The 17,010-nt window shown below is 35.5% G+C and overlaps 1 protein-coding gene across 1 annotated transcript in view; it reads left to right on the top strand.

Moving 5' to 3' along the window:
• Positions 1 to 17,010, top strand: part of LOC147846305 (uncharacterized) — a 350,900-nt gene that overhangs the window by 208,600 nt on the left and 125,290 nt on the right. The gene's annotated exons all lie outside the window — the stretch shown is intronic.

Genomic DNA, 17,010 nt, shown 5'->3' with positions numbered 1-17,010 from the left:
TGCCTTACAAACAAACAAGCGAGCAGCTGTCACAATGAGGTATTACAAAAACAAGGAGTAGATCCAAATGCAGCATAATATAGTTTAATATATTAAGTAAACAAAGAAGATCCAAATAACAGGCAAGGTACAAAAACTGACAAAACAAACGCAAGTGCAAAAACTAAAAGCACTGAATCAAACTAAATCTTAACGGGGATCCAAAAACATCGAGACGATACTAAAAGTGAACAAACAAACCGAACCTAACATGAGGAACTGGAGAGCAAAACAGGACAGAGCAAAGCAAAATCCAAAGGCAAACTAAACACAACATGACAGGGCTTATAAAAGACAGAACCAATTAGACAACAAGGAACAGCTGGAAACAAGGAGTGATCATGTGAGCAGGCATACAGGAAATGAAAACAACCAAAACACGACCTAGTGCCCTTAAAAGTCCACAAGAGGGCACTGCAGCAGGTGTGACAGCAGCACTTTCATCGTGGGGAAATAGAAACAGAACCTTCGTTGTGGCACATTTATAAACAACCCATGTCTCCGAACAACTCTTCTTCTTCTACTTGTTTTAATTACGGTTGGCGACACGTGATGTCTCTCTGAACACTGTAACTGGTAAAAGGAGTACATCATGCATATTAACTGGTTCGAAACAAGTCCTTCTGATGAATTAATAAAAAGATGTGCTGAATACTCAATGATGTCAATCATGCCAATCCCCACGCTGGAATTTACACAATGATCTCATTGCCTTTTCAAACTGGAAAAATGAATTTGCTTTAAACAACGCAAAAACAACCAATTTTACCTTGTTAGCTAAATATATGTGTCCTAAAAGTGTTTTTAGTAACATGGGACGTATATTTTGCTGTTAACATCTCAAAAAATGCATTTTGGTGTTTCATGACCCTTTAAAGAAGATGTTTAGCTGATGTTGTGTTCCTTGGTCATTCATAAAATGCAAGTCAATGACTAATGGCACATTGAGAGTGAAAATATGAATATCTATGATTCCTGACGATACATGTAGCTCTTACGAAGCAGAACAACAAGAAAGCATTAGTACAACTTTATGTAAACAACCTTTAATACACATCCTCTGCAAATGCAAATGCAATCGTTACTGCCTTAAGTGCAAACTTTCTGTCAAATTATGATGTTAGAATGAATATAAACTCACATATGAACTGATGCTGTTTTTCTGAACTGTATGTAAGCAATAATGAAAAAACAAAAAGTACTAGATGGCGTGCTGTATTATGTACCATGGCTCTATTTTGACGGTCCATGCGCAAAACGGAAAGCGCAGGGCGCAAACGCTTTCAGGGCATGTCAGAATCCATATTTGCTAATTTAAGGACAGGAAAATCTGCTTTGCTACGTGGCGCATGGTCTAGAAGGGTTGAGTTTATTTTCTTAATGAGTTATAGGTGTGTTTTGAGAATAAACCAATCAGAGTCTTGTCTCCCATTACCTTTAAGAGACAGCTGTGCCGCGCCATAAGCGCATTTGCTATTTACATGACGGAAAGTAAGTCTAAGTGGAAAACTGAGCATTTCACTAGCAAACAGTTAAAAGTTTTTTTTTTTTTTTAACAGAAAACAGTTAAACAGAGCATCTACCGCGCAAGAATGAGAGATAATTGATCTACTTTCACTTTCGCTCTTGGATAGGGAAACCTTTACGCATAGACATCAATTAGCCTATAAATAATTTATTTCTTTTGTTAAGCGCAAATATTTGTTTCAAAACTATTTCTAAATTCAGTTCTAATTTCCAGCAAATTAATAAATGAACAATAATAACCAAGTTTGTTTAAAAAATTGAGTTATATCCTAAAACACATGCTGTGCCCCATATGGTCTAAAACCTGACAGGTGGGCAAATCTAAGCTTGTTTTTAATAAAACAAATATAAATATGGATATAATAAATAATACTGCTAATAATAATAACATTATACAAAAGCAAACTGTTATAAATGAACTGAAAAAGCCTCCTGAGATAAAGAAGGCAAAAAGCAGTGGTTTTTCATATTTATGTAAGCTAGAAAATAATATGTTTTGTAATATTTTAATCCTTTACACATATATATATATATATATATATATATATATATATATATATATATATATATATATATATATATATATATATATATATTCTTATTATATCTTATATAGGCCTATCCATAATATTTTAATTTTTTCATATGTAAAAATATTTGCGTATTGCTCTATATCTTGTGTGTAGGCTATTAAGAAGTGTGTAAGCGGGTTTGTATTGGTCTAATGAAAAATCTACTATAGTTTCTCAAAATAGCAACACGCCAGCAGTGCACCTCAGAACGCCTTCATTTTTAGACCAGAACGCCTACGGGCGCACATATGAGCGCAAATGCATTTGCTACTTAAAGAGCGTAGTGCACCGCCTCAAAACGACTCTTGCGCCAAGCTGAAACTAGCAAACAAGTATTGCGCCGCGTCTTGCGCCACATTGTGCCGGGTGTATGATATAGGCCCTTATTGTTATTAGGAATATTACTGTACACTCAAAACAAATACCATTCCTCTTTGTTTAAACACATTATAGAAGATGAGTTGAAACAAACAAATTCTTGAGTTTTTTTGGCAACAACTTATTTGCTTTCATATTTAGTCCACTAACTTTAATTCGTTCATGTTCTTCCAACACAAATCAATTGTGTGGAACCCAACATTTTTTGTTATTAGCTTATTGTGTGTACCCCTTTCAGCCATCACTTAGTGACCAAACAGCAACATAGACTTGAATACCTTATTACCTTTTTAAAATGGTTACCAGAGAATAAATATAAAAATGCTAAATGTATTGATTAAAATGCTACTTTTTAAATAAAAATGTTTCAAATACCATCTAATGCTAATTAGGAAAAATAGTCCCTGACCAGTTACAGCAATAGTTCATGTGTGTATAACTACTGAAGCTCAAATAAAAACAGACTGGAACTGTTCTCATGCTCTGTCATTTAATTTCAACACAATGTATAATGTTTCATACATCACATTATCAAATGATAATTCTTAATAAATATAAAAGGCTTTTGATACTACAGTATATTAATGATTTTTTTTCTTTTCTTGGCTAAAGTATGGGTGTAACAGCTCACTGATTCAATTTATTCAAAGTGAGTCTCTAGGAAACGGTTCACTGATTCAAATGATCCAGACAGTGTTCACTAAATTTGCAAACTAATTTAGATCTTCTCCAAGAATTTTACAGTTTATTTTAGAGGCCAAGTACATAATTTTAGAGTTTATCGTTGTACATAACCATATTTAGGTCACACATGTCATAAAAAATTCTTCTGAATATAAAAAGTCACCTGCATCTTGGATGGTCAAATAAATTAACATACACTTAAAATGTTTGGGTGTACTACAGTATACCTTTTGGAACGCAGCTCTATATATGACTTTTTTTAAAAGGAATTAATCTCTAATAGAAATGATTAGCTTGTGTTTTCCTACAGTATATGTCTTTTTTTTTTCACCAAAGGTACATAATAAAGGGTACACTGTAAAAAATTGCTGTTAAAAAACGGTCAGATTCTACGGTAAAATAATGTTTTTTCACTAAAAAAGTAATATTCTGTTAAAAACAGTGCTTTCTGGGTAACATTTTTGTTTTCGAGAAAGTAACCAACTGCAGAAAACTGTGAGCTAACAGAGTTCAGATTCGATGTTTTGAAGTCTGTGTTTGAAATCACACTTTGTGTCCTTGTTCACTATTTTATACACTAGTTAACTAATATAGTTCACCTGACAGTTTTAATGAACACTAATGAGTGAATTCAGACACTGATGAACACCTGCTGTTAATAATTACAATTACTGAAGAAAAGAAACAAGAAATACAAACAGTGACTTGAGTTACAACATTAAATAAAATCAAATAAAATAAAACAGCTTCAGTCTCAGCAGAGGATCATTAAACAACTCCACAAACAACAGCAGACACACACTTATTACTGACTGATTTGACTTCCATACTATTCTCATTGAGATCCAACAGAAATTAAGGTGTTTTTTGTGTCACCGTAATGGAGTGAGGGGCTGATTTAGTTGGGCTCTTCACCCTTGAAATCATTTAATAAGACTGTCCAACTGCTGTAATACAGAGTTTACAAAACGTTTGTACTATAGCAATAAAGTTGGGAAGTCAATAAATAGAGAAATCTATTTGTTTGAAATTAGTTCTGATAAATGTTTTGTTATAAATCTGGAAGAAGGGCCTCATGCAATAGATTTTATGCTTAGTTGCAGGTATTAATTTAATTAATAAGAAGTGAAAACAGAAAAGATACCTCCGTAATTACTTAACAGTTAAGAAATAGCATCCAAAAACAGTTCAGTTATGACGAATACACACTCAGACCTCATGAATCTGACCTTGTATCTCAACAATGGTAACATCTCAAATGTTTCATGCTGCAATGCATGCTGGGAGTGGCACGGTACAAATATCCCAGCATGCATTGCGGTATAAATAAATGTTGTATAATGGTCTAACAGTTTTATTTATTTGTGTTTGATTCTGCTGTTGTTTATGTTTAGACTTTCAGTTGCCTGTTTGTGAGTTAAACTGTTAATTTTGTTAGTTGTCACCATTATTGAGGTTCATATGCTGATTATTGATGTCTCTTTGAGTGCGATTTACACCATAGAGCAAAGTGTTATTGTCTAAGATATTCTTAAAAACTTCCAGAAATCATTGCCATATATATATATATATATATATATATATATACATATACATATAATGTAAAACAGTAGATTTAACATTGAATAGTGGCAGTAAATTTTATTATACTAAATGAGAACAGACTCTGCCATTTAATAGCAACATGAACATCACCAGATCTTATTTAAGTTTTTGGCTGGCTTGCCTCAACAAAGGAGCTTTTTAAACAAAGTTCTTAACAATTGCAGCAGCCAAGATATATAAATGTTAAAAATGACAGGGCTAAGAGCCCAACTAAAGCAAACTCTGTTCTCCATGATGGTGACGTAAAACTTTAACTTTTTCTCAAGAAGAACTTTAGTAGATGTTATACAAAAATACATGTATTAAGTAATAAGTGTAGCTGGTGATGATGTTTGTAGAGTTGTTTAATCATCCGCTGATCATTTAAATGATTTAATCATTTGTTGTTCTTCAGGTTATTTCATTATAAAGCTGTGACTAAAGTTTTGTATGTTCTGTTCTTGTTTTTTCCCTTCAGTATTTGTTCATTTGTTCATTGTTAATCCTCAATTATCATTTAATTAGTCAGTTAATTAATGAATTTACTTCAGCTTTGCTACAGGTTTCTTGAAGACTCAGTAGTGTGGACACTTCAATAAAAACTGAAGTATATGCTCTGGGGTTTAAAGGGTTAAAGGTGTGAGAGGTAAAAACACAGTGTAAAAATGTATTTTAACAGTAATATACTGTTAATTTACACAACGGAAGTAGACTGTAAAAAAACAGTATATTGCTGACAACCACAGCTGCCAGTAGATTACTGTTAAATCAAGGAAAAAACAGTATTTTACTGTAAAACCTGAAGCTAATTTCTTCTGTCTGTCACCGTTGTGGAGGAGAGTAGAGCCAGTGTATGAGTTAAAGATGAACAGTGAACTGCTGATGTTATTCTGCATGTTTTTCTATTTAAAAACATCAGCTGTTTAGTTGCTGATGCAGTCAGAATCTCTCTGGTAGTTCAAGATTTACATGTATGTGTGCTGTTGTGAAAAATAAGACATTAGAGTTAAACTGAACTTTTCTAATTAACTAAAATAAGTTAATATTATAAGTATGCTTCTGAGCATATAAAGCACATTACTTCATAAACTCATTCAGCAGTTGACCAAGTTGAGGCAGTTGCTTTCAGTGAGCAAAATGAGTTCACTTGAGTATTGTGTATATCAATGTAGTCTATGTATTTTTACAGCAACATACTGTAAAATAACAGTACATTGCTGGCAACTGCAGCTGCCAGTATTTTACTGTTTTTTAACGGGACAATTTTTAACAGTGTACCTACTGCAACCCGCGTCACCTGTACAAAGGCTAAGGTTTAATATATTACACAGTAATTTGTGACCATTTTACACTTTATATTGAGTGGACAGTTCCTGAGGATTTGCCCTGCAATTGCATAATTATCACAAGGTGAAACTTTGTAATGCAGCATTAGTTCTGCCATTCTTATTCTAATATAATATTTAGAAGCACATGGTATGCAAACAGGTGTAGAAGTGAGAAAATATCTGCAAGTATATTGTTGTTGCACAATGCACTTATGTAATGTAATGTCCTGTTACACATTTGAACTTATACAATTCAGTGTGTAGTTTCACCAGTATTACACAAGTAAATACTATATTCTAATGTGTACATACACTGTAGTTACATACTACTTACACATCTAGTTACCATGTAAGTTCACAGGTATAAGCGACTATAAAGTGGATTATTTGTTAATTTGTTAAATTTATTTTTATTATTTATTTTTAGCAGAGATGTAAAAAGCAGAAGGCTGGCCATCATTTTGATTGAGATGTACGTTTACTCCAATGACATTGTGCTAATTAAATTATGAATTTGCCAATGTCATATGCTAATTGAAATAATAAACTTTTATTTGAAAGATTAATTATTAATAAAAAGATTAAGACTATTTTGTTGAAGTTTTGAGTTAGATGGTGAGAAACACCAAAGTGGTGTTACCTTTAAAACGGTAAAAATGCTGGATTTCTCACAATTCCTTCATGTTGTCCCCAAACAAAAATCAATTAAGTTAACTTAATTGCTTTTGCAAATTTAAGTGGATGAACATAAAACAATTAAGTTGTTAAAAAACTCAAACATTGCATTGATTCAGCACATTTTAAATAAGTAGTTTGAAAAAGAAGCAAAAATCATTTTTGAGTGTACCTTCCAGATTTAAAAACAAGTTCTTGCTTTCATTTATTTCTGCCAGGAAATGTGTGAATAAGAGAATCTCTGAAATGTGATGTCTTTCAATATTATCTTCCATCAACACCAGAGAGTTTGCACTTTCTTCTCCTTTCCACATTCATTAACCCCCTACATGTAGAACAAGATTCTCAATTTAGTCACAAAAAGAAAGAATAATGCACACACAAATATCTGAAAACTGCCTGATTAACGTGTTCTGCTCGTACACATTCAGAATGCCTGTGCCAGCTCAATGAAACTCCTGATGAAGAATCAGAATGTTCAAATATTAACGCAGAGGAGCTTAATTATGTTGTTTTCTCAATACATTTGATTTGATAAGTATTCATGAACTGCAATGACAAAAAGGGAAAACCAAGTCATTGATTTTCCTCTTAAAAGAACATGTGCACATCAGTCCTACTTCCCATCTGCTGATGCAGAAGCAAATCAAACGACAGAGCTAGTCTGTCAAACACAATTTAACTTCAGTCAACAGATCTCTGCGGGCCTCTGATTCAAAGACACATTATTCAGCAGAGGGAAAACAAGTGTGTTTATGTAAAGGATAATGTACAGTCAGCTGTTCATTATGACTGAACAAAACCTCACAGGGGATCAGGATTTGTTTTCTTTTTGATTCTGAAAGAGTTTAATGTGCTGTTTATATATATATATATATATATATATATATATATATATATATATATATATATATATATATATATATATATATATATAAGCAAGAGAAAGCAGGTGAAAACATACTGTGTGATAATAAAAGGATGATCACACGGTAAAGGCCAATTAATAATCTGTTCAAAGTGAAAGCAACCGGTGCTGCTTACAAAAAGACACATTTGGACCTCTTGAAAGCAGCAAGACTGTGGGTGCATTAGTATAACTTTTTGTCTGTTCTATTTGAAAGAGAACCGATCACAGAGCTCTATTTTAACGATCCATGCACAAAGCGCAGAGTGCAGGGCGCAAACACTTTCAGGGCGTGTCAGAATCCATTTTTGCTAATATAAGGACAGAAAAATCCACTTTGCACCCTGGCGCATGCTCTAAAAGGGTTGAGTTTATTTTCTTAATGAGTTATAGGTGTGTTTTGAGAATAAACCAATCAAATGCGCCATAAGCGCATTTGATATTTACATGACGGAAAGTAAGTGTAAGTGGAAAAACTGAGCATTTCACTAGCAAGAAAACAGTTAAACAGAGCATCTGCAGCACATCTCATAATCTAGTTTCACTTTCGCTCTTGTGGATAGGGAAACCTTGTACGCACAGACATCAATTAGCCTATAAAAAATAAATTTGTTTGTTAAGCGCAAAGATTTGTTTTAAAACAGTTTTTAAATTCAGTTCTAATTTCCAGCAAACAAATAAATGAACAATAATAACGAAATGTGTGTTTAAAAACCTGACTTATATCCTAATACACAAGCTGTGCCCCAGATGGTCTAAAACCTGACAGGTGGACAAATCTAAGCTTGTTTTTAATAAAACAAATACAAATATGCATATAATTAATAATATTGCTAATAATAATAACATTATACAAAAGCAAATTGACTTTTATTCTCAGAGTTATAATTTTACATCAAGCAGTTTTAATGTTATCACCCAGAAATTTGTAAATGTAGATTTAGTGGCTCATTCGTAATATCTCATTTGTATAATTTAATTTGCTTTGCTTATTTCCCAATGACAGTTGGGTTTTACGCCCTATTAATACAGGGCGTCAGCATCAACGCTTCCCATTCACTTTGAATGGGTGATGTCAGGCGTTGCCGAACTGCATTGTGGATCCGTCTGCGCTGCTTCAGAGGCGTTGTTAGCTGCAGAAGTTGGAACTAGCTTAACTTTTCAAGCGCCAACGGAAGCGTCAGCCAATCAGATCCCTGTATGCAAATACACCAGCTAGACAGTGGCCCATTATGACTGAATTTCATTGGCTGACGCTGCTATGACGATCGCTTCAGCCCCAACTTCAGACATGCCTTCAGTCAAGCATTTACGCTGAAGCACTATGTGAATGGGGAGTTAGGGTGGGGTTTGGTGCTAAGCTTCCTGTAAAAATGTTTAATTTTTACAGGACTGAACTTGAATTCATTTGTATGAATTCATACAAATTAGTCACTAAACTGACAAAATGTTACGTTTCCTTATGAGATTTGGCTGCACAGTTCTCACATTTTCCATTCTGACTTTTGCTTTGATTTATGAGTTTAAATATTTTTTCTTCAGAATTATAAGTTTGCGACTTAAAATTTTGACTCCTTCCTTGGAATTCAGAGTTCACAATTTGCAATATTGTCTTTTATTCTCAGAATTTTGAGCTTAAATCTTGCAGCTCATGTTTTCCTTGGTATTTTGAGTTTCATCTCTCAATTGTGACTTTTATCACAGGGTTCTGGGTTTAAATCTTGCAATTAGTCTTTTCTTAAAATACAGTTTGCATCAAATAATTACAGTTGTTTGTTTGTTTGTTTGTTTGTTTGTTTGTTTGTTTGTTTGTTTGTTTGTTTGTTTGTTTGTTTGTTCAGAATTTTGAGCTGACATCAAACAATTATGATATCTTCTCTGGAATTCTGAGCTTATGTCTTACAATTATGATATTTACATATTGCAGTTCGAAATGGTGAGAAAGTCACCACTATTATTTTTTTTATATTATAGTAGGAAATCTTCACTAATGTCTTTTTACGAATACACTCAGACTTGAAAACCAAATTTGGCTCATTCTGTTCTATTCACACTTAACATTAAATATGTCTAAATGACAAACATAATCTGTGACTGATCATGAGAAAACTGAGGGGGTCTTGGTGTAATTTGTTGCGTGTGACCTGGATCCAGTTAGCCTGATGCTCAGGGGTGTCTCACAGTTGACTACAATGCCCATGGCCGGCGATTTGACTGACAGCTCCTGGGCAGATGAATCGGGCCGACTGTCACCCTTTATCAAAGCGAGGGCAGGTGCTGACTGAGACAGGCCAAGCATAGCATATAAGGCCAACACTAAAATTAACTTTCTCAACACCCCTCTCAGCAGGCGGCCAGAAATGCAAACTTTGAAGAAGAAAATTAAGGGGGGAAAAAGACAGAGGAGGCAAGAAGAAGTGAGTAAATGGACTTACGTTGCTGTGGGCGAGCAGCAGGCCTGTGGGTGTTGCAGGCATATGAAGTTGACTCAGCTTTCAGGTGGAGCGTCTGAGCGATTGGGTCTGAATACATTAGACATGGTGAAATGAGAAAGAGAGCGTGTAACATTGCTCAGATTAGCTGGCAACCGCTTATAAACAGCATTGTGTGAAGTGTCAAATGTGGTCAATAACTGTGAACAGCCATTTTCACTGTATATTTTTACATAACTGAATGTTTTACTACAGCACATTAGAAGTAATTGTATTATTTCGTATTGCCTCGCAGCCAGAAGGTTGCTGGTTCAAGTACCAGCTGGTTCAGCTGGCATTTCTGTGTGAAGTTTGCATGTTCTCCCTGTGTTTGTATGGGTTTCCTCTGGGTGCTCCGGTATGGCGTGAGAATTGTTTCTTAGTTCCAAATATTTGATTCACTAATAAATGTAAAGCGATTGACAAAACCCAAGCATATTCACAATGAGATCCACAAATAAATCTTAGAGTTCCACAAATAATAACTATATTCACCAATGCTGTAAGTAAAAGTAAACTTGCAAATAAAAAAGACTATTTTTTTTTTATTCTACAAACACAATTTTGCCTCACATTTATATGTGAATTGTGTCCTGTGCATTTGTAGATGCCCTTATAAAAATAACTGCAGTAAACTGAAATAAAACTATGAATTTAATATAACTGAAGTATAACTGCAGTAAAATAATTTACAATTGCAAAATTTTAATACAATGAAGTAAAAACAGTTCAAATACAATACAATAAAGTTCAACAGCAGTATAAGTTGCAGTAAACTTGAGTAAAACCAAGTAAACTCCATCTTTACTGCACTTGTGCTGCTGTAGTCTAATATGCGGTGTGGTAAGAACTGTACGGCACTTGTGTTCCAAGGAGTTTGTTCTTCAACATTTTCCAACAATATTTGGTACTTTTTCAGGGATTTTTTTTTTTATAAAGTAATTGTCTAATTAGAATTTTAAAGGGCACCTAGGTTACTCCTTTTTTTAGATTTAATATAAATCTTTTGTGTCTCTAGAACAGGGGTGGGCAAACTCGGTCCTGGAGGGCTGGTGTCCTGCACAGTTTAGCTCCAACTCTAATCAAACACACCTGCTTATAGATTTCTATTGATCTTGAAGACATTGATTAGCATGTTCAGGTGTGGTTGATTAGTGTTGGAGCTAAAGGCCCCGTTTACACTAGTGCGTTTTAGTTTTAAAACGGCGTTTTAGATCAAAAACGATCAGCGTCCATACTAGCGTTTCAACTAGCGTTTCTGAAAATATCTCCATCCACACTACGCCACCAAAAATGGATATCATGTGACCATTCGTGCACTCTGAGCATACGCATTCTAGTATAAACAGAAAGCATGTGTCACGCTTGGCATTTGGTTATTGTTAGTCAACAAACGCCGGTTGAACAATGAACGCGATGGCAAAGAAAGCAAGAGAGGTATTTTTGTGGACAGACAATGAGGTCGAGTTGTTACTAAAAGTAACAAATGAATAACTGCACAATGGCGCCTAAAACAGACAATAGTGCAAACTACGCTCCCTTTTCTGTGTCCATGTTGTTTTTTACAGTAAAGGCTGGTCTGCTGTCTTCCGGTAGCGTTAAAGCCAGTGTAAGTGTTATAATCATGTAATAGGGGCTTGACGAATAAGGGAAGGATATGCAATGACACAAAAGCCCCAATCAGGTATCGAATCTCAGCAGCCCTGCCTCCGTTTTCAGATGTCTCCGTTTTCCCTCATCCACACTGAAATGGAGCAGCAGCGTTTAGAATGAAAACGGCCTCTCCAGCGTTTGCAAAACGCTCTGTTTTCGGCACTCGAAAACTCCGCCGTAGTGTGGACGGATGGCGTAACCGTAGCAAAACTTATGCGTTTTCAAACTAAAACACATTAGGGTAAACGGGGCCAAAGTCTGCAGGACACCAACTCTCCAGGACCTAGTTTGCCACCCCTGCTCTAGAATGTGTCTGTAAAGCTTCAGCTCAAAACACAGATCGGATTTTTTATTATACCTTTTATAAGTTTCTTTTTTATACATTTTTTTGCACTGGGTGGCAGTTTTGTTGAACTGCCCCTTTAAGGCTAGTCCTTCCCGCCCACCGTTTCTACATGCCTTTCTGCCCACCTTAATCTCCTCCCTCGGCTGATTCAGACAACAGACAAACAAAGGAAGATCTCATGTAGGGTTTGTGAAAAATACTACAGTAAGAAATTTATCAATAAGTATTTGATCCATTTGTTGTGGAGTTGCAATTATGAGTCACACACAATGTCGTAACAAAGTTCACACACACACACAGATATACACACACAGACAGCGCGCTTGCACTCTTTTTGCATGCAAATGTGACAGGATACAGATTAAAATAACTGCAGTGAACTGAACAGTACAACAGCAGTAGCCTATACAAGGACAACTGTTGCAAAATATAATGCAACTGCAAAATTTCAGTACAATAAAAGTTTATAAGAGGTATAAACACAGTTCAACTACAATGCAATAAAGCTCAACAGCAATAAAATCTGCAGTACAACTGAAGTACCATTAAACAAACTAAGAGGGGAAATATAGTGATATTTTATAAATTTATTGCACTTAGGTACTTACTGTAAACATTGGTTTTATTATGTATTGCAGTATTGTATATGTATTCCTGTAGTTATTTATACTTCCAAAAAGTGCAATACAATATATCATGGTAGAACTTCAGCAATACAACTGAAGGACTGAAACCTCATTTGGAAACCATTGTTCACTGAGCAGGCAAAGTAGTAGTTGTACTGCAGTTGTATTGTAGAAGTACTTCAGTTGTATTACAATAGCGGTATGGCAGTTTAAAAAAAAAAAAAACTGCATTAACTTTTTGTAAGGGTTGCTGTGGGTATTTGTTGAGTACTGTCTATGTATTTGCAGATCACTCTGTGTATTTGTGAATTTTCTAACATCAAGGCAAACACTAATCCACAAATACATGGACTTCACCCACCTTCTACTTAAACCAATCAGACTAAGCCGAAGGAAAATGATTGAATGCATAAAAAAAATAATATTATTATTTACAAAACTAAATATACCAAATAAATGCTTAAAGGAATAGTTCACCCCAAAATGAGTGTTTACTCACTATTTACTCACCCTCAAGTGGTTTAAACCTTTAGGAGTTTCCTTCATCTGTTGAACACAAAATAAGATGTTTTGAAGAAAGCTGAAAACCTGTTGACATCCGTAATAAACAAAACAAGTACTATGAAAGTCAAATGTTACAGGTTCCAGCTTTTGTGTTCAACAGAATAAAGAAACTCAAACAGGTGAACAAGTGAAGGCAGAGTAAATGATGACAGATTTTTCGTTTTTGGTGAACTATTGCTTTAAATATTTGCATTTTACGCTGTCATTGTCTGTTCTGGGACAAATAACCATGACAGAAGATCTAACTAAAGAAAAGAAAATGTTGTGTGATTCATTTTTTATCTTTTTTTTTCTTTGTCTCTCCTATTGACAGGAATACACCAGTCATTCAGCACCAGTAAATCCCCTGAGGACTGTTCTAAGCACTTTTCACTTGCGAATCCCCAGACTGCTCTCTGTGTAGTTTCTATATTGTCAGCCTCAGTGATCATTCCAGTACAAGGCAAGCTTGACCGTATCAGTCTCTAAGGGCATCTATTATACCCCTTTTACAAGATTTAAAATAAGATTTTGGTGTCTCCAGAATGCGTCTGTAAAGTTTTAGCTTAAAATAGCCGTCAGGTTATTTATAATAGCCTCCAGAATCTGCTCATTTTTGTGTCTGAGGACATTGTAGCTGTTTTTAAATTTAAATGAGCTGCTTCTCTCTGCCCACATTTCCCACGTGCATACCTGCTTCTCCTGGGTTACGTCAGATAAACAGCAGTCAGTGACTGAGACAGACTCGGATAAAGCTGAAATACAGCTCATTAGTTAAAAATACAAAGCAAGTTTATTTGATGTATTTGTGGTGGAGTTTATTCAAGCCTTTCTGAAATGATGAGTCTCACACAAATGTCGTTTGCAGTACACACACACACACACTCACATACACATATATTAGCGTTTACTGACACCATGCGGCCATGGTGATTATACCGGATTGCATAGCCATTTTACTGTCTCTTTTACAAACATGCTCTGTTTTCAAAACTTTTTAAATTTACAAAACTTGTAAAAGTCACTAAGAGTTGTAAAACATATTTTAATCCTAGTTTCTTGCAAGAAAATGTTCTGTAGGCGTTTATACATGTTATTATAGAAACATGAAGACATCATCCTGAAAACTTAGGGCATCGACAACAACAACAACAAAAAACACAGTCCACAGATTTTATTCTGGATTTTGTTCTGGCCCTACACAGCTCCTTGTTCCTTTATTCTTTGAGTTTACACTAGTCCCAAACAGCTGACCATCTTTTTTTGTCCAACTGTGTTTCTACCGGTCCCCATCTCCTTTTTCACCATTACTCTCCACTGGTCCCACACAGCTACTTGTTTTCTCAATACCCTGCCTACATTTTCATTGGTCCTGTGCAGGTCTGTGTCCATGGTCACCTATAATAGGCGTCTGCTCCAAATGTGTCAGGTTTCTCCACCCCTCTACCTTCAATAGACTTCTTCCTGCTTTTTGCTCCAACTTGGTCTTCCACACCTGCAATGTCACCCTGTGTCACGATCACCAGCGATCTAGCCTCTAGTTCGCTGGAGAACTACACACTACACATGAACTACAACTACCAGGATGCTTTGCACCAATCTCTCTTGCCTCGGTCATTTGGACACACACACAGCCGCTCTTCAATCTCACTTATTACTAGGACTATATATACCAGTTTGTGTCTCCCTCTCGTTGTCTTTTGTTCTTTGTTGCTCCCATGATGCCAGTGTGTTTCCTTGTTTGTTTTGTTTTAGTTTTGTTTTGTGTTGCTCCTTCATTAAACATATGTTAAATGCTGCATTTGGGTCTGTACTTTGATTCTCTCCTCTGCACTGCACATCGGACCACAACAGAACTAACAAAACACAGACAGGGTTGTACTCCGGTAAGGCTAGGATGCATCTCTTCAGAAATGGAAACCATGCTATAAAGCTCTCTACACAGAGTACTTGAGCTAATTTAAAGGTCACGTGAAGTTTGGAGCTCTGTAGCTATTGACTCTGCAAAAAGTTGATGTCTTCTGCTCACTGTGATCCTCAACATGTGCTGACCCAGTTTCGTTTGGTTCCCTTTTATTATCCTACCACTAACGGTTGACCTTGAAATATTTAGTATTGAGGACATTTCTGAACAGGTGGCAACCCATGCTTGAATTCACTGAGCTCCTAAGAGTGACTCATTCTTTCACAGATGTTTGTAGAAATAGTCTGGATGCCTAGGTTCTTGATTTTATACACCTGTGGCCATAAAAGCTATTAGATTTTGAGGAGCATCCTAAACTGGTTAGTGTTATACACAGACATTGTCACTCACCATGATGATATGAAAATATGTATGATAATTAGATAATCTATATTGTTAGTAAATATTTGAGAAACTTAGCAGAATTACAGCCGACTTTGTTTTTCTTCTTGACTTGAATTGTTTACTTGATACTTCACTTCTTTTTTTGACCTCATGCTTAGTTCTATTGCTGAATAAACAACCAGAGTTTAGCCAAAAGCCAACACCAAATCTACATGCTGAATCCGACATTAAGCAGAAGAGATGCGACATGTACAGTAGAATACACCAAACCAACTGCAGGACTGCAAACCGACACTGTCCATTGACCCAACGAAGGCCAACAGCCAACCATCAGATAGGTGTGTTAATCAACCCTTAGGGTTATGTGCTTCTAAATCCTAAATCATTGTTGTTATCCAACTATTGATCCCCTTTAATTTTGGGAATAATGGGGTAAGGTTTAGGGGTAGGAATTTGGTATGGATTACAATTTCAAACAGGAATGATGTTCCAAGATCAAAATAGATGTTAATCTAGGATTACCCCCCCCCCCCCCCCCCAAAAAAAAAAGAAGCTTTTGTCAATTTTGTTTATCTACATTTCTCAAAACCAACATTTTCAAAGAAGGTGTAATCATTTATGCAGGACACTTTATATTAATAACTACATTTAGAATGTATTTGCATAATTTTAAACCAATGGCTAGACATGGTGTAAGTCAGCATTCATAATCATTTATTCATTTTTTTTTTCAGCTTAGACCCTTTATTAATCAGGAGTCACCACAGCGGAATGAACCGCCAACTTATCCAGCATATGTTTTATGCATTGGATGCCCTTCCAGCTGCAACCTATCACTGGGAAATACCCATACACTTTCATTCGCACACATACACTACAGACAATTCACCTATAGCGTATGTCTTTGGACTGTGGGGAAACTGGAGCATCCAGAGGAAAACCACGCCAACACGGGGAGAACATGCAAACTCCGCACAAAAAATGCCAACTGACCCACTTAAGGCTTGAACCAGCAAACTTCTTGGTGTGAGGTGACAGCACTATCCACCACTGCCTTTGTAATTGTTTTTAAGATTTCAGATTCCCTGTAGTTGGCTTTAGTGAGTCTTTTAGCTCTACCAGCTCAGAGCTGCCCCGAATCAACTTCAACACATCTTTCCTTTCGCTTAATGTAATGAAGGTCAGCACAAAGACTCTCTGAATTAATCTGATGAATTAAGGTTTCACAGGTATCTGCATTTTATTTTGTTTTTAATGCAAATAGCTTGACAAAGTTCTCCAGTAGGGAACCTGCTGCTAGTGTCCCGTTGACAATCCAGGCATGTGCTCCCAAGATTAATTATAATAAATAAAAATATAATAATAAATC

Source organism: Danio rerio, chromosome 2 (genome assembly GCF_052040795.2).
Source record: "Danio rerio strain M-AB ecotype USA chromosome 2, GRCz13ab, whole genome shotgun sequence".
Lineage (NCBI taxonomy): Eukaryota > Metazoa > Chordata > Actinopteri > Cypriniformes > Danionidae > Danio > Danio rerio.
Note: the sequence above shows the minus strand (reverse complement) of the source record. Positions and strands in the feature narration are given on the sequence as shown.